This window comes from Aotus nancymaae, unplaced genomic scaffold, assembly GCF_030222135.1.
Source record: "Aotus nancymaae isolate 86718 unplaced genomic scaffold, 86718_ANA_hifiasm-v0.15.2.pri h1tg000040l, whole genome shotgun sequence".
NCBI lineage: Eukaryota > Metazoa > Chordata > Mammalia > Primates > Aotidae > Aotus > Aotus nancymaae.
Genome location: NW_026988454.1, coordinates 17588926 through 17607083, shown reverse-complemented (window position 1 = coordinate 17607083; position 18158 = coordinate 17588926). Strand labels below are relative to the sequence as shown.

At 44.6% G+C, this 18158-nt stretch overlaps 1 pseudogene; it reads left to right on the top strand.

Moving 5' to 3' along the window:
- The first annotated feature begins 6346 nt into the window (after positions 1-6346).
- On the top strand, positions 6347-12293 carry LOC105717821 (large ribosomal subunit protein uL22-like; annotated as a pseudogene).
- The last annotated feature ends 5865 nt before the right edge of the window (positions 12294-18158 follow it).

Below are 18158 nucleotides of genomic sequence, written 5' to 3'. Positions count from 1 at the left end.
CAAGAATGATAATAGTTCCTTCTTAAAACTGATTCCCTCCTGGCTCAGAGACTGAAACTGCCTTTGTAAAACTAATGAAATGTCATGAGATTACAATTATGTGAGGGGCTGAATTCTGCTAAAATGTTGGCTATAATTCCTTGCTGCTCAAGAGTCATTTGGCCAGAGATCACAAGACTCATGACTTTCCCCAAAAGCTCCCTAGAATATCACTATTTTGGAGCCTAAGATTGGTCTTTTGAGGTGTTTTTCAGACTTCTGCATTCTGCTGACCAACAGACTCCACCTAGATCCATAACTCATGACTCAGTCAGTCCTGTGGCCTCACCCAGAGGTGGATTCATTGCACAAGGACCCTTTTCCACACCCTTACGATTTTATTCCCAACCAATCAGCAGCACCCATTCCCTAGTCCCCTGCCCGTGAGATGGGCCATAAAAACCTAGCCTCTGAGTTCTTGGGGAGATTTTTTTGTGTAGTAAACTCTCACAGACTGCATGGCTAGCCTTGAGCTAATTAAACTCTCTACTGCAATACTGCTGTCTCACAAAAAGAATCCATGGTTAATTATATTCTCTCTCTCTACATTTTCTCTCTCTCTCTCTCTCTCTCTCTCTCTCTCTCTATTTTTGCAGTTCCCAGGGAACACTGAAAATGCAGTTTGTAGGGAAACATCTTTCTCTCCAGCTCTTTTAATGCCAGTAGCAACAAAGAAGCCAAATGACATGCTCTGTGCTGCTTGGAACAGAGCCCAGGGTCTACCAGTTAACAGGGACGAGGTAACTGTAATCTTCAGCCATCATATCCAGGATGCCACACACCATGCCTGGAAAAAAGTCCTCATTCATGTTTATTCTTGCTGTCACTGCCATCTCTCTTGACCCCTTCTATGACAGTTCAACACAGTTCACACTTTGTTATTGTGTGAAAGAAAAAAATTTTTTTCTTATGAAGATCTTGAAGAGAGTTGTTTCTGAGCGATCCACCTGACCTGTTGCAAGACGGCCTATGTTGATATGACTGTGCTTTTTTTCTCTCTCTCTCTTTACTTTGATTTGCTTAGTGGGGCAGCATACAGGTAGATGGAGCAGAGATCCCTGTGATCCTCAGAGGGACTTTGAAGGGCTGGGACTGCTGTCTTAGACCAAGTTTTCTTGTCAATTGCAATGTCTGGGCTAGAAGTTTTCTATAGATGATGGCGGAGATCCAACACCTCAGCAGTGAGAATTTGCCACGTGAAACATAAACCAAATTATACAATAAAACTCACATGACATGTGAGCAATCTAGGAGATAAGGATGTCTTCCCAACCAAGACTGGAAATTTAGATGCTAAAACAAACAAAAAAAAAAGTAGACATTTCTAAAATTTAAAATAAATACAAATTTTTTATGGCAAAATACAACATAAAGTCATCAAGCAGAACATTTGGGGGGAAATGATAATGCAGAGGAGAAAGATACTACATTTACACAAAGAGTTTTTATAAATCAACAAGGAAAAAATGTTTCCATTACAGCATTTGTGAACCTATTAGCAACCTAGTAAATATTTTTAAAAAGATTATACCCTATGACTTCACATTCCAGGATATATAGATGAGGATGTTTGCTAAGCTTTATTCAATATGGCAAAGCAAAGCAAAACAAAAAACCTTGAAGCATTTACTGAGCACATTCTGCATGGCAGAAACCGTGTTAAGCTCTCATTCAACTGTTAGAGCAGCACAATGAGTCAGGCATTAGACACAGCCCCTTATTAGGATGAGAAACTCAAGACTCAGAGAAGGCAAGCAATTCACTCAACATTATACAAAGAAGCCATGTGGCAGTAAATGCCAGGTGTGAATAAAGATGAAGCTAAAAATGAAAAAAAGAATAACATCAAGAAATGTAAAAAATAGGAGTAAAACTTAGAGCTAAGGCGGGAATGGTGGCTCACACCTGTCATCCCAGCACTTTGGGAGGTTGAGGTAGGCAGAGTGTTTGAGCCCAGGAGTTTGAGATCAGGCTGGGCAACATGGCAAAACCCTATTTCTACAAAAAATACAAAGATGGGCTGGGCGTGGTGGTGCGCACCTATGGACCCAAATACTTGGGAGGCTGAGGTGGGAGGTTTGCTTGAACCCAGGAAGCAGAGGTTGTAGTGAACTGAGATCATATCACTATATTCCAGTCTGGGAAAAGAGCAAGACTCCCTCAAAAAAAAAAAAAAAAGTAGACGGTAAATGCAAAAATAAAAAACAAAGAACCAAGAAAATAAAAAGGAAGAGATAAAATGAGATGCAGAAATTTCCATTTTCCTTTTGATGTTCTGCTTAAAAAAATAATAAAGAGATTTAGAAATTTTTTTTAAAAAAAGAAGACAAGAAAGAAAAGAGTAAAACGTAAATTGAGAGTGATAACTTTTTTAAAAGAGAAGATAGAGATAAGAAACTAAGAGCTTAAAAAGCTGGCAGTAAGAAATATTAAAAGGTTTAGTAAAAAGTTGGCATAAAAGGTGACCCACCCATAGGCTGAGCCCCACCCATTCACTAAACCTGGGAAACTTCATTCAGCAGCAGCGGGAGGAACAGCTGTTTTCTGTCACCCAGGTCTTAAGGGTCTGGGGCGGTTGTAGCTCCCTGACACTGCAGTGAGACCTGGGCTAGAGCCTAACCCTGGTGTCTCTACAACTAACCCACATGCTGCCCTGGCCCCTGGTATTCCCATCTCTTCCCATGGGAAGCTGGGACAGCCACGCCTAATGTGCTGCATCCTGACCCCTTTGCCCAGTTCCTAGTTAGCTCTTCTTCTTGGGAGCAGAACCTGCCCTTGGCTGGGCCCTGCATCCAACTCTATGGAGCTCCTTGAACTGCAACTCTGCCCCCATGGCCTAATAAGGGCCACTGCTACTGAGAAGCTCCAGGGACTGCTCCCTGTCATCACTCCCTCAGTGTGTACCCCTGGACCATTGGCCTACATTGGACATCAGACCCTTAGGAGTTGGATTTGAATTATCTGCTTTTTCCTGAGATTAGGAGGTAATATTGGGGCAGAGGAGGAGGAAAGATGTCAAATAACATTTCATTTATTACTATTATTATTATTATTTTGAGAGGGAATCTCACTCTGTCCCCCAGGCTGGAGTGCAGTGGCGCGATCTTGGGCTCACTGCAACCTCTGCCTCCTGGGTTCAAGTGATTCTCCTGCCTCAGCCTTTTGAGTACCTGAGATTACAGGCACCCACCACCATGTCCAGCTAATTTTATTTTTCTTAGTAGAGATAGAGTTTCACCATGTTGACCAGGCCGGTCTCAAACTCCTGACCTCAAATGATCCGCCTGCCTTGGCCTCCCAAAGTGTTGGGATTATAAACATGAGCCACTGCACCCATCCCAGACAATATTTCAAATCAGATAACATGACAAGGAGTAAAGAACCTAGACGATTCTCCAGAGGAGCTTCTGGCAATGTTTCTGAAATCAGGGGACTGGCAGTAACAATGGGGTTTGATATTGAAAGAAAGCCTTCTAAGCAGAAAAACGTTAGTTCTTGTCCAGGGCCAGAGTAGGTCTCAGCATGGCAGGCTTCGCAAAGAGGAAAGTCGGCTGGGAAGCCGGCCTGCAGAGTGAGTAGGGGGAAATCTAGGCAGCCCCGGAGAGGGCAGAGGAGATGAATTTAGGTTAGACAATCCCAAAGAGCATCAAGTTACTGAGCCAGTGTCATTCTGGGGACAAAAAGGTCTCATGCAAAGGAATGAGCACACACCTGGGTGAGATGTTTTGCAATTTGATGAATAGGATGTCGAGTACGATGAAAAGCCTTCAGTAGCAGCGATCAGAACTTGAGAATGACCTACTTCTTCCACTTACAGCTAATTACGGGACAGTGTTGGCTGAACCACATGTAAGTCACTGTCAGAAACACCGTTCAGTTAAAACTCTTCATGAGCAGAAGAGCTGTGTTAAAGGATTCCTTTCCATTTCCTATGAATCCCAGTGTATTCTGGATTTTACGTACCAGACATATCCCTATGTATTTTGCAGTGACATTAACATGCACCAGATAGAAGATACAAGCTGAGTTTTTGCTAGTAAGGAATTTAGGACTCATTTGCATTTAACTACACCATCACATAAGTAAGAAACCAGGGTTCTAGCAAGTTTACTGGTGTTCCCAAGGTCACTGGGTTATGAGTAAACAGATTGGCTACTGGAACGCCTGTCTTCTGAACCTTAGGCCAGAGCTCTTTCCATTATACTCTTAAGGTGAGGCTTTCTAAGTCCTTTTTAAGCTGTCTCATCACGATATACCCAGCAAAAGTACAGGACGCCCCCACTTAAACCTGCAACACAACTTGGAGCATCCTTTCATTAGCAGACCTGACAGCAAGGAAGTGGAGAAGAATTGCTTAGGCTGCTAATGGATTCTCCATATATATGCCTTGAGATACCCCAAGCCCTTCTTTGCACTGTGACATAGGACACATTAGAAGCCTGCTAACAGTGACTACCCCTTCTGAAGGAATAATAGATCTGGGCAAAATGCCTTTGGCTCAGGGCATCTGGTGGCTTTGTGCAGCTGTCCTGGATTTCTGGAAGGTCGCCTTCCTGTGGCTCCAGGAGGTGGAGCCCATGTCCATTCATCCATCCTTGCAGACCCAGGAGGTCTGTGGGCAACCTCGGACCACACAGGCTGACCCTGTTGCTGTCTAGATAATGCATATTTTTACTTTTCCATGTCATTGAAGCCTTGACATGAGCTGAAACAAGGACTCCAGGTTATCCTCTGATGACGGTAAGTTGACAGAAATCATGAACACATTAGTGTCAGCTTTTCAGAATCACATTAAGATGTGTTCATGTCCAATCAGTCTTGACAGTGAATAATATGAATTAGTGACTTGCTTTGTGAAGGCTGAGCTTGGAGGACAGTGGCTACAGCTATAAGAAGCCAAGTACTTGCAAAATGAATCATTCACAAATAGTACTTACTTTTCTGTATTGTTGTTCATGCATCAGGGCCCTCAGAGTCAGCATAGGCAGCTTCAGGCTGATGGAGCCTTTGGGTGTATGTACAGGGTGCTTGGTGATGGCTTAAATGTTGGTGTTTGCCCCTAAATCCTGGCCACAAATTATTTCTTAGCCTCAAGCTGACATCCCTTACAAGATAATAACTGAGATACCCTTTAAATGTATGGCCCTGACTTAGTCTTCTACCCAGCTCTCTACAGGGATAACTATGACTATTGATTGTCCCTTTGGCCTAGCAATTCAGGCTGCTCTTCCTGCCTACAGCTGTGGCAGTTGAAACATTGGGGTCTGCTCCTAGGCAGTGGGGGATTGGCTGGCATAAACCAGTGACTTCAATAGCTCTAGGGACAAAGATCAAAAGCCAGCCGCCACAGGTTTATTGCAAGTGAGAGTTTGAGTTTCACCCTGACACAGGAAAAATCAGCAGGAATCAAGCAGTTCGGAAGTGTTGCGGAGTGCAATTACTGGGTGTCAATTCTGTCTGATCCCACAGAGAGGGGTGTGCTAAATTTAGCATGTGGCTTTATTGGCGTTGACCAGAAGTATCCCATGGATTCAGGCTGCTAAGAACAGTTCCTGGCAACATGGCCTCAGTGTGGAGGCTGGAAAATAACAGTTGCGAAGCTTATTTAGCTCAGGGAACAAGGAGAGCTGGGGGCTGTTAATAAGCGGGTCTCCAAGCTGTCAGTGCTGGGACTGACAGTGGCAGATCAGCTGGAGCCCTGTGGGAGCCAACTCTCCCTTTTATGGCACCACCTGTGTGATATATTTCAACAACATGGCACATAGGGAGCCAGGCTATTTCTGAAAGATTCATATTACAGTGAATTTCAGTTCAAACAATTTAAAATGGATTCCTTTTTCTAAAATTAGATAAAGCAGACTGATTAGATAAATGTCAAAGATTTCCAGAATAAGACACACTAGAGAAGGCATTGGCAAACAGTGATCACAGGTTGGCAAACTGTTTTTACAAATAAAGTTTTATTGAAACACACTCATTATTTTATCAGTCATCTATGGCTTCTTTCAAGCTACAGCAGAAGGATTGAGTAGCTGCAACAGAGTCCTAATTCCTACATGGCCCTTGAAGAAAGCTTTCTGATATCTGCTCTAGAGCAGTGGTCCCTGAATCAGGTCTTTTCAGTAATTCCAAAATCTAACGGGATTTGTATGTGAAATGGCCACAGAGAGTGACTACAGCAAGGAATATCAAACTGGTGGCCCAGTCAAATCCAGGCTATACACATGTGTTCTTTGGGCAGCACCGTTGTGTTTTATAAAAATTATCGCTTCTTCTTTCTCTAAGCGTCCTGAGGTGATCTGTGAAAATGGCTCACTATTCACCTGACCCGGAGAACCCCACAAAATCACACAAATCAAGAGGTTCCAATCTATGTGTTCACTTTAAGAACACATGTCAAACTGCCCAGGCCATCAAGGATATGCATATACAAAAAGCCACGAAGATGTCACTTCACAGAAACCTCGCGTACCATTCCGATGTTTCAATGGTGGAGTTGGCAGGTGTGCCTAGGCCAGGCAGTGGGGCTGGACGCAAGGTCGGTGGCCCAAAAAGAGTGCTGAATTTTTGCTGCACATGCTTAAAAATGCAGAACGTCATCCTAAACTTAAGGGTTTAGATGCAGATTCTCTGGTCATTGAGCATATCCAAGTGAATGAGGCACTGAAGATGTGCCGCTGGACCTACAGAGCTCATGGTCAGATTAACCCACAAGTGAGTTCTCCCTGCCACACTGAGATGATCCTTACTCAAAAGGAACAGATTGTTCCTAAACCGGAAAAGGAGGCTGCCCAGAAGAAGAAGATATCCCAGAAGAAACTGAAGAAACAAAAACAGCACAGGAGTAAATTCAGCCTTAAAATAAATGCAACTAAAAGGAAAATAAAAATAAAATAAATAAAAATTATCAACATTTTAAAATAAAGAGCTTTCACATAAAATGTCTGGTTTTTGGCTGCTCCTGGAAATTGAACAATTTGGCCTTTCCAGGCCCAAATCCCCGCATGCAACTGTGGCCAGAGCCAGCAACAGCAGCCTTCATTGGCGGGAACATCCCCCGTTCCGCTTTACCGCAATCCCCACCATGTCTTACTGTTTCTCCAACTCTAAGACAATGTCAGACACCATTGGTCATGATTCTTGTCCCGCTGGGTTCACACCTGTGGGGGCTTTATTATATATTACCTGCCAGTTGGCATATGAGTTTGCAACCCAGTGCTGACATGAAGATTCCTTGCTTAAGGCTTGAATTCTCTCGGGTCACTCTCAAGCACAGGTTGTATCATGCTGATGAGAAGCACTGTTACTACCGACATTCAATTATTCTGTTGACTGTTACTCACATTAATACATTGTCTGGAAGAAAATAATAAAGGTGATGTTTCATAAGGAAAAGATGGGGGAACCATTCCTCTAAAACAGTGAAGAAAACAAAATATAGCGTCTTAGGTAATCGGAGTGATGTTTCCTTACCAATCATTAGTAACTAGTAGACTGTCAGCTCCAGGAGGACAAGGGGTCCAGCCAATCCTGATGTTTTCTCTGCAGCCAGGCAGGCCCATCTGACTTGCTATCATTTTCTCCCAGGGCTTTTTGCTTTGGATGAGTGTTCCCCGTAGTGTGGTCCCTGAGCTACCTGTGTACAACTACCTGAAGTGCTTGTTAAAGATGCAGTTTCCTGGATCCACCCTAGGCCAACAGAAACAGAATCTGTTTGCTGGAACCTCGGAATCTCCATCATCAATGCACCTGGGGAATTGTCATCTATGCTACATTTTTTGACAATTTTATTTGCCTTCTGATCTCCAAGGATGAAGGTACATTTTACCTTTTTCAGAAAATTTGAGCCCTTACTGACATCACAAGGATTTACTTGCTTTGTATTTGGAGGGGGTGGGGGGAAGAATGTTGATTTTCTAAATGGTTTTAAAAATAATAATTGCATCTCCCTTCCATATGCTTGTTTATACAGTTTAGCACAGAAGGGGTTTAATTCCTTATTTAGAACCTGCTGGAATTTTGAGTTATAAAACTCCCAAATTCTGTGGCTAATGGAAGTGATGTTTAAAGTCCTGTAGCCAGCTGCCATCAAAAGACACTTGGACAGCTTTAATTTTCTTCATCACAGAAGCCAATGCCTGAGAAAATGGAATCAGAAACAAAGGCTCTTGAAGCTGTGGTATTGGCCCAATAAAGCTAGAGGAGGGGGAAACTGAGGCAGCAGGTAGCCTTCGTTATTTGCATATATGTCAAGCAACACAATTAACATCTTCTTTAAATGCAAAGTGACATAGAACATTAGAAAATATAACTGTCCTCCCAAAGGCTTGGCTATTTCTGCATGGAATGTATGAATAAAGTTACAGTTTTATTTTATTTTTAAGCAACTCTATAGATCACTGGCGACTCATCCTGCAGACATCATTCAAGGTTTCCAGTTCCAAATCTTTCACCAGCTCAGACTGTAGCCTCTGAAGAGATCTCAGATGTTTTTTGCCTTATACATTTAATTCTGAGATCATGGAGCCCGAGGAGGTTTTGAGGACCCCCTACTCTGACCTTTGAATATTTTCAGGGGAGTTGCTGGCAGGCCTGGGCCACTGGGTCTTGCTGGGCTCTAATTTTCATACCCACGTGTGTCCTGTAGATCACGAATTTTCTTCTAAACATTCTCAACTTTTTACTTGTTAAATTAAAGCATTTTCTTAAAGAAAAGATTAAAGCTAAGAGATGTGACATTCTTTTTTATTAGGAAGTGTGTGTGTTTCTCCCAGTCCTTATCCACCTCCTCATTGTGCGTGTCCATACACCACATTTTTATTTTCTTTAATCCTAACTTGAACTTTTCCCCCATCTTTAAAATAACTACTTTTCTCCATTTATTTTCTTTATCATTTTCTTCCCATCTCCTGTGATGTACAAAGTACTATTTCCAGGGGTTTTCTCTCCTCCTCCTCCTCCTCCTCCTCCTCCTCTTCTTCTTCCTCATTTTCCTTTTTGCAAAGTTATATTCTCTGGGAACATAATTAATGTTTGCTGGGCACTGGTGATTGATCCATTCTTCTGGCAATCCCCTCCCACTCGATCTTCTTCCCCTCCACCCTTCTTATCCAGGAATATAGACTCCTCCTCCACCCACCTTATCCAGGAATATAGAATTTTCCACTGCCTCAGATTCACTCCTTTATGACAGTTCCCACCCTTTCCCTCTAAGATGTGCTGTCTTTTCCAAGTTGAATTCCAGGACTGGAACCAACTTCTGTTTATAGCCTCATGACTCTGCAAGATCCTCCATCCTTACTACCTCGGGATATGGAGACTTGAAATCATCTAACTTTCTCCCTTGTTTTCTCAAATATAAAGGAGCACCTAAAAGCAGCATCATTTTGTGTAAGACTGGATTCAGTGCAGTTCGGAGCGCTGCTCCCATGAGTGTTTTTACACTATACAAAATGTCTGTAGGTCCCCTCATCTGTGAATTCCCAAGAAAGATCAGTCCAAGTAAAGAAAAAGCTTGATTTAGGACTCATCAAAGAAAGGAATAATAATAATTTTTAATAACAAATTATTCTTTGGGGATTTACAAATAAAAATGTTAAAAGCCCCATTGGATTAAAATTAAGAAAACCATTTTAAAAATGAGATCTCCCTTCTAATTCCAATCTTATCATACAACTGTGACTTTGCCCAAGTCACCCCTCTGCAGCCCCAACCTGTCTCAACTGCAAAATTGCAGCTCTAGGGACTCTAAGAAGCCCATGAATGCATCTGAGATGGAATATTTTGCCTTGGTAACTCCTCATTCTGTCCTCCAGCATAGAATAACCTCTCCCCTCCGAGCCAGAGTGAATGTTTTCCTCCTCTTGATTTTTACCTCTGTGGGTCATGGCACTTATCACATCATATCAGAGTGAGATGATTGCCTGCCAGTTTTCCCAACCGAACAGATTCTATTATTATGTTACACGTAAAAGAAAATACAAATCAAGCAGGCTTAAGAAAGAAAGGCAATTTTTTGGATCACACAACTGAAAGGTCCAGTCACGGCCTGGCCTCGGGTCTGGCTGGACCTGGGCTCATGTGTTGTAATAGGCTTCAATTTCTCTTCTTCCCATGGCTCTGCTTCCTTGATTCAGGCCCATTCCCAGGTGGACACACATGAGATGGCAGCCATAAGCTCCTGCAATTACATCCATCCTCAGTAAGGGAATGAAAGGGTTTCTTCTGGTGGTACTAATAGAAGGAAGACATTTTTCCTTCCCAGAAGCACCTGCAAATCTCCCCCAGAGGTAGCAACTGCTGGGGTCAGGTCACATGTCTATCTCTGAATCAATGATTGGGGCCAACAAGATGAGATATGCTAATGAGCATGAGCTACTCAGGCCACCCTGCCTCCTGGGAGCTGGGGGTAGAGTCAGCCCCACCCACCTGCATGGCTGGGAATGTGGTGGGGGATGGAGAAGGAGCAGTGAATCTCCAGCCAGATGTTAGGGCAGCAGAAGTGGGACAAGGGCACATGGTGAGCGGGGGCTGCCTGCAGCTCCCTTTGCAGAAGGTTAACAGCTCTACCATAGCATCCACTACTGCTTGCTTTGTATGCATTTGTTCCAATCTCCCCCTTAGATGGTGAAAACCTGAACTCAGTGTGATTTTCTTCTGCTCTTCAGGCCCTAATGTGCACCATGTGTTCAGTGGATGTTTCTTGCAGTCCATCTTTTTCTGATGCTTCGTGGAGTAAGTGTGGTAAGCAGCAACTCCCTGGGTCTTTGGAACAGTCACTCCCTGGCCATGCTGAGAGCCTGGGGACCCCATCCATGTACCCCACAGCAATGTTAGAGTGTTCCAGCATCAGAGGAGCTAATGAAGAAAAGACCCATGAGTCAGGCTTTGGGTATGAAATTTACAACAAAGGAACACAGGTGGGTATAAAAATTAAAAAATACAACAAGCCACCTAACTTCCTCTGCCTAGTGATAAAATTGCCTGGGCTGAGCCTCTATCAGAAAGAGATAGGTGAAAGGCAGGAGTGGAAATGAGCTTTCCCCCTCATTTTCCAACAGCAATCTAGCATTTAGCTAGAGGCAGCTATTGTAAAAAGATTTGTGGCAGTGACTGTGAAAGAGAAATGAAATGTCAGGGTTTCCTCCTTGTTGGGGCTGTGTTGGGTCAGTGCAGATGGCATCCCCCTTCATCCAGGCTGCTGAAAATATAATTTAAAGGGTATTTCCTTGACTTAGCAAACTATGGTCACCAAACATAATGGAATGCTATGTGAATACAGCCAATGAGATGCTATGTGAAAATGCTGTTTAATATGGATGCTCTATTTGAAATAATCTGAGTTCAAAAACAAACCCAGAACTTAAAATAGCATAAACACACTGATTGCAGCTCCACAAAACATGTGTTCACTTTTAAATATTGAAAGAATGTTTGTGGTAAAGTAAACAGTTTATTAGGTTCGATTCTTCTGTAAAGTGCCTTAGTTCATAAATTTTAGAGGAGTTTTGCAGGATGGCCTTCACCGGGAGAATGAGTTGTGTGTTTTCAGAAACTAAATTCTGCTCACTCAAGGACAGCTGGGGGTGGGTAGCGGTCTCAGCCTAAAAACAAGGGTGCGGAATGTGAGGAGGGGATGGGAGGAAGGGAGAAAGGGAGGGAGGAAGGAAGGAAAGAGGGAAGGAGAGAGGGAAGGAAGGAAGGAGGGAAGGAGGGAGGGAGGCAGTGAGAAAGGGAGACAGGGAAGGGAGGAAGTGAGGAGGGAGGGAGGAAGGAAAGAAGGAAGAAAAGAGGGAGGGAGGAAGTGAGAAAGGGAGGCAGCGAAGGGAGGAAGTGAGGGAGGGAGGAAGGAAGGGAGGGAGGAAGGAAGGAAGGGAAGGAATAGAAGAAAGGAGGAAGGAAGGAAAAAGGAAGGAAGGAGACAGGGAAAGAAGGAAGGAGGGAGGAAAGAAGAAAAGGAATGAAGGAAGGAGAGAAGAAAGGAAGGAAAAGAAAGAAGGAAGTAGGGAAGGCAGGCAGGCAGAACAAGGACAGTCCATGAGTTTCCCACTTAAGGATGTCAAAGCCCAGGTGTGATCATCCTGCAGTTGTGCACACCTGGAAACTTTTTTCTAAACATGTGACAGTGACTCAGACTGACCTGAGACCGATTTATATCTCCAGTCACTGAAGCCTCGGTGTCAAACAACAAGTGTGTGATCCTTGGGAAGCTGATGTGGATCCTTCGGTTAACACAGGGTCCAGGCCTGAGCTAGGAGCTGTGGAGGGGCCACAGAGGAGGAGCGTGACCTCTGTCATTAGCACACTTTCCATGTCACTAAAGCGACAACAAAAACATATATTAAGCAATTTGAAAACAAAACCACACATACTGAAATGCAAGACTGAAAAGTACTGAGAAAAGAAAAGTGTCCTATAATTGAAAAGAGAGAAATTAATGACCTTGGGGGTAATCAAGGAAGGCTCCTGGGAAAAGGCGGCAATTTGACTGGGTTTTAGAGCATGGCTGTGATTTAGATCAGGGGTCCCCAACCCCAGGCGACAGACCAGTACCAGTGCCTGGCCGGTTAGGAACCGGACCACACAGCAGGAGATGGTGGTGGGTGGCACAGGCGGTGGGCAGCCAGCAGGATCGCCTGAGCTCCGCCTTCCATCAGATCAGCTGTGGCAGTCAATTTTCATAGGAGTGCGAACCCTATTGTGAACTGAGAGTGTGAGGGTCTAGGTTCTGAACTCCTCATAAGAATCGAATCAGTTTCACTCCTCCCACCCATCGCCATCCCCACCCGCCCCTACCCACCATCTGCATCCCACCTTCACCGTCCCCCACCGCCACCCACCCCCAGTCCGTGGAAAAATTGTCTTCCAGGAAACCCATCCCAGATGCCAAAAAGGATGGGACCCACTGATGTAGATGATCGCATTTACAAAAAGGCTCAGAGACCCTGAGCAAGGGGAGCCAGAGCAGTGAATCCTGCTGGTAGAGCAGAGGGACATAAAGCTGGTAGGGGCTGTGAGTGGGGGTTTGGGGGTGTGTCATGGGGGTAGATTCTGGAGGGTCTCAGCAGCCAGGTGCTCAGGAATGCAGCTTCAGGAGAAGAGGGGCCATTGTAGGCTTTTGAGAAAAGGTGTTATTTGGGGAGCATTGATTTGGCAGTGCAGGTTTGGGGGATGTGGTGCCCACTGAGATCAAGAGAAGCAGCCAGGGGGAAATTCATAGAAATCCAGGTGAGGCAGGGATGGGTGGTGGAGGGGGCAGGGCCTCCAGGGCTGTCAAGAGTGGAGAAGAGAGGACAGAGAGGAGAACCACAAAGAAAACTTGACCAACCTCCTCTCCCATGTCTGACCCAAATGTGGAGGGTGTAATACGGAGGGGTGGAACTCCCAGCGGCTCTGCTAACTTCTTCCTTGGCCTTGGGTGAGTCACTCTGTGTTTGTCTCTGTCTCCTTATGTGCAGAATTAGAATAATACTTGTCTTATTTCTTTCAAAAGATGCCTGAGGGAAGCAGACAAAATAATTTTTAAAACATTTTGCAAAATGTAAAGTATTAGGCCAATACTTGCTGTTATTCTGTGTAATTCCTATGCTGTCATCTAAGATCAGGCTGCTGTCAGATGAGCTATGGCTTTCAGCCTTCATCGAAGAGGGTCTCGGGACGCCATTCTTTTAAGCCTGTCTCACAGCTTTCAAATCATCTCCTCCCTCCGAGTGTGGTCTTGCTTCTGCTGCTAACCTCTGTGGTTCCTGTCTCTCTTACGCTTTTGTGCTTCTACCACAGAGTCGTAAGCCAAATAGCCAATTTCATTAGGACTGAATGTAAGATAAGAATAAGTAGGTGCTGAGTGAGACCTTGAGAAGGTGCTCCTACGGGCAAAGGTATAAACATTGGATATTAATTTTTTGGCATCACTTTGGCTGCTCATTTTACTTCTTAAAAGTGTCGAGGTCAAGAGATCGAGACCATCCTGGTCAACATGGTGAAACCCTGTCTCTACTAAAAATGCAAAAAATTAGCTGGGCATGGTGGCGCGTGCCTGTAATCCCAGCTACTCAGGAGGCTGAGGCAGGAGAATTGCCTGAACCCAGGAGGCAGAGGTTGCGGTGAGCCGAGATTGCGCCATTGCACTCCAGCCTGGGTAACAAGAGTGAAACTCCGTCTCAAAAAAAAAAAAAAAAAAGTGTCCTGAACGCTTGTGGCTGATTTCTGGACTCTCAATGTATTCCATGCCATGGAGTCTGTGGGGTGAGTGGTGGTTGAGCAGGAGAGATGTCACACAGTGACACTGTTGGAACTCTTACCATGCTTGGTGGAGATTGACCACAGGGAGTCAGATGCAGTATACAGAAATTCAATAAATAAACATTTCATTTATAATTTGTATTTTGTCAAAGGAGTGTATAATGGAATGAATTGTGAAATGTTTGACAAAGGCGAGGAGCTGGTTATCAGTGAATATGGATTACACTATTTTGTACATATTACATTTGAGGTGATGACAAGACATGGCCATGGAATTGTCTCATGGAAAATGGGAGATATAGGAGTACAACCTGGGTAACAAAAGGACTGAGTTCAGAGAGAAGGTATAGGAGTTATCTTCAAATCAATGGTGGATTAAAAAAAAAAAAGCACACCAAGGGGTAAAGGTAGGATATTGGGACTGGGAGGGAGGGAACCTAAGGACTCCCTAGAACCAAATCAAATGGAACCGCTTCAGCAATGACAGGAATGTGAATGGCTTTGTAACTTGACTTCATCCTCTCCATTTACATAGGATGCCTACCTACTGAGTAAATGACTTTGTAACTTGACTTCATCCTCTTCATTTACATACAGCATACACCAAGTAACCAGTGGGAAACCTCCAGAGGGTATTGAGACTCCAGAAAATTCTGTAACTAGGGCCCTTGAGCCACTTGCTCCGGCCCACTCCCACCCTGTGGAGTGTGCTTTCATTTTCAATAAATCTCTGCTTTTATTGCTTTATTCTTTCCTTGCTTTATTTGTGCGTTTTGTCTAATTCTTTGTTCAAAACACCAAGAACTTGGACACCCTTAACCAGTAACTGGACTACTCCATGTGGAGAGGATCAGAGGACCGAGGGTTGAGCCCTGTACAAAGCCAGAGGTGGGAGCAGAGGCTGGAAAGCATGAGACGCCGCTCCATCTTGTTGGAGACACTAACCACATGCATCATGAAAGATGAGAAAGTGACGCATGACTATAAAAAGGACACATGGTCATTTGGGCTCTCCACGCTGTAAGTGCTGTAGGCAGTCAGAAGGAGAGAGATGCCCTGAGATAAAGCAGCTGCAGGAGGCTTCCCGGGAAGAGGGGGAAGCTCAGCCTGGGAAAGGTGGCCCAGGGGGTTCTGAGCTGACTTCAGTATATTTGGGGAGCCCTTTAGTGCAGAGGCACGGGGGTAGAAATGTGGGGGGCCTCATCCACCCAGTGAAAGGACTCCCTCCCTGCCCCCAGCCACCAGAGACATCTCCCCGACACTGCCTTCCCTCTTCCACTTCCCTAAATTCTTCCTCCAGGTCCTGTGCACAAATTTTGCCTCTGAATCCTGGCTTGGGCTGCCCCTCCCTGCCTGGATGGCCTTTCGCTTTCTCTCTTGCAGCGATACTTTCTGGAAACCTCGCAGGGCCACCCTGGTTGACCTCTCCTTCTGTGCACCTCTAGTAATGTAGTTTTTTTTTTTGCCAGGTGTTTGGAACTTTATATATACTTCTTTATATTGTTCTTCATCATTTATGTGCTTGGCTTTTTCCTCAATTAAATTGTGCATCATCTGCCTCAAAGATTGTTCTCAGGCTCAGGGGCAGTGTCTATAAGGCACCAGCACAGGTAGGTGCTTGATAAGAGCTGGCTCTTATCCATGGTATTGTGGTGCCTCTTGAGACCAGCAGTCATGCCTGATGCCCTCTGCACCCTTAGCTAGTGGAGGCACATGGCAAATGCCAGTGAATGGCAGGAGAATCTCCCCCAGTCAATTGGCTGCTTCTGCATCTCTCTCTGCCAGGGATAGCAATTTTATTTAACAGCAGGGACTTTAAGAGCTTATTTCTGGGAAGTCTTGAGAAGATATTTACCCATTTAATTTTTTTAAGAAATGGCTGGAGAAAAGCCAGCTCCCTTCTTCTTTCTTGGTGAAGGACAAGATGCTTTTGTTGAATATAACATCTTAAAATGTTTCAACTGGACATGAATGCTAATGACAAGACTTAACCTCAGCAAACTGCTGACAAATGGGGAATTATTGGCTCAGGAAGAGAACACATGCAGAGTTTTAAAGCCCTGGCTGTCCCTGGGTGCTTGATCCACTAACGAAGTGGGTAATGCCCTTAGTGCCTTGTGCTAGTTAGGGATTTTGCCTCACATTTTAGAGCACCTGAGAAGAAGGAAAGGGAAAGAGGAGGAGGAGGAGGAGGAGGAACAGGGAAAAGGAAGAAGAACAGGATGAGGAGAGGGAGGAGGAGGAGGGAGGGAGGAGGAAGAGGGAAGGAGGAGGAGAGAAGAATGACCTGGTTTTCTTTTCACAAGTGACATGAATGAAGCCCAGCCTGGATGATTTCCATGGTATTATTTTTTGAAACAGACATTTTGAGAGTTTGAAGTGGTTTCAAGTCAGATCAACCGCATTGTCTCTGATGCTGGCAGAGAGAGGAGGTGGAAGTGTTCATGTCTCCAGAGAGAGTTCAGGTTCCTCTCAGCCACACTACTCATGGTCTGGCCTGCTGTAGCGTTTTCTGGGAGAGAGATGGAGATGCAGGTGTTAGAATTCCTGGGCCACATCTGTTTTGCACACTAACCTTCAGACTTTGGGTATTTTTTTTTTAATTGGTAACTCCAGAATCAGAACAAAAAGGCTGCTTATTGACACTTAACGAGTATTTCACATTCCTATAGTGAATGTCTAGAGTGGTAAAGGGAAGACGTGCTTCCTAGTTTCTTGTCTGCATCCTCCAAGAAGCCTGGGTGCATTTCCATGTCATGGGGATTAAACCCAAAAGGAACTCAGATAGGTGGCCTGTCCTTAGGACATGCTGCTTGCCCCTCTGGTCAGCACTGCCTTTCCAGGTGACCACCCAGACACTTCCTCTGCACCAGAGAGGCCTGGCCTCATGATGCGGTCATCTTCAGCTTCCTTCCAAGGAAACAGCTGTAGGGCCCTCCAAAAAACCCTGTTGCACCCTCAATCCCCCCTCATCCCTGAGATGACGAGACAGGGAGGACAGCTGCCTGTGGGATGTCCAGTCTATGCTGCTCACTTGAGATGTGGCTGAGAATTGAAGCCTTACCCAAGTGAAGCAAAGTGATTAAATCCAGAGCCTCTTCCTCTGGAAGCTTGAGACCAGCCTGGGCAACACAGCAAGACCCTGTCTCTACTGAAACACAAACAAACAAGCAATCTAGGCATGGTAGTGTGCACCTATAGGTCCCAGCTACTTGGAAGACTGGTGGGAGGATTGCTTGGGCCTGGGAGATTAAGGTTGTAGTGTGCTGTGATCCCACCACAAAAAAAAAAAAAAAAAAAAAAAAGATGAAGTCTTTGTTCCTTGAATGCAGTGTGAATTTGAATCCTGACTCCTGATGGGGCAGCCTCTTATCTTCTCACCTTTACACCAATATGTTCCCATTTACTGTGATTTTTTTTGTTTGTTTGTTTGTTTTAGGAGAAGATATCTAGACTCTGTGGGACAGGGCTGGGCCTGGTGGCTCATGCCTGTAATCCCAGCACTTTGGGAGGCTGAGGTGGGCAGATCACCTGAGGTCAGGAGTTCAAGACCAGCCTGGCCAACATGGTGAAGGCAGGTCTAAAAATACAAAAATTAGCTGGGAGTGGTGGTGTATGCCTGTAATCCCAGCTACTTAGAGGGTTTATCTCAGAGGGAGAATCACTTGAACCAAGGAGGCAGAGGTTTCAGTGAGCCAAGATCAAGCCACTGCACTCCAAGCCTGGGCAACAGAGTGAGACTCCATCTCAAAAAAAAAAAAAAATTACTCTGTGAGATGAATAATGCATTAAAGTTACACCAAGACTTGATGGATATTTTACTTTAACGACCTCAGACTTCCATCTGCAGAGCTTAGGCCAGACAGCCACCTTAGCTT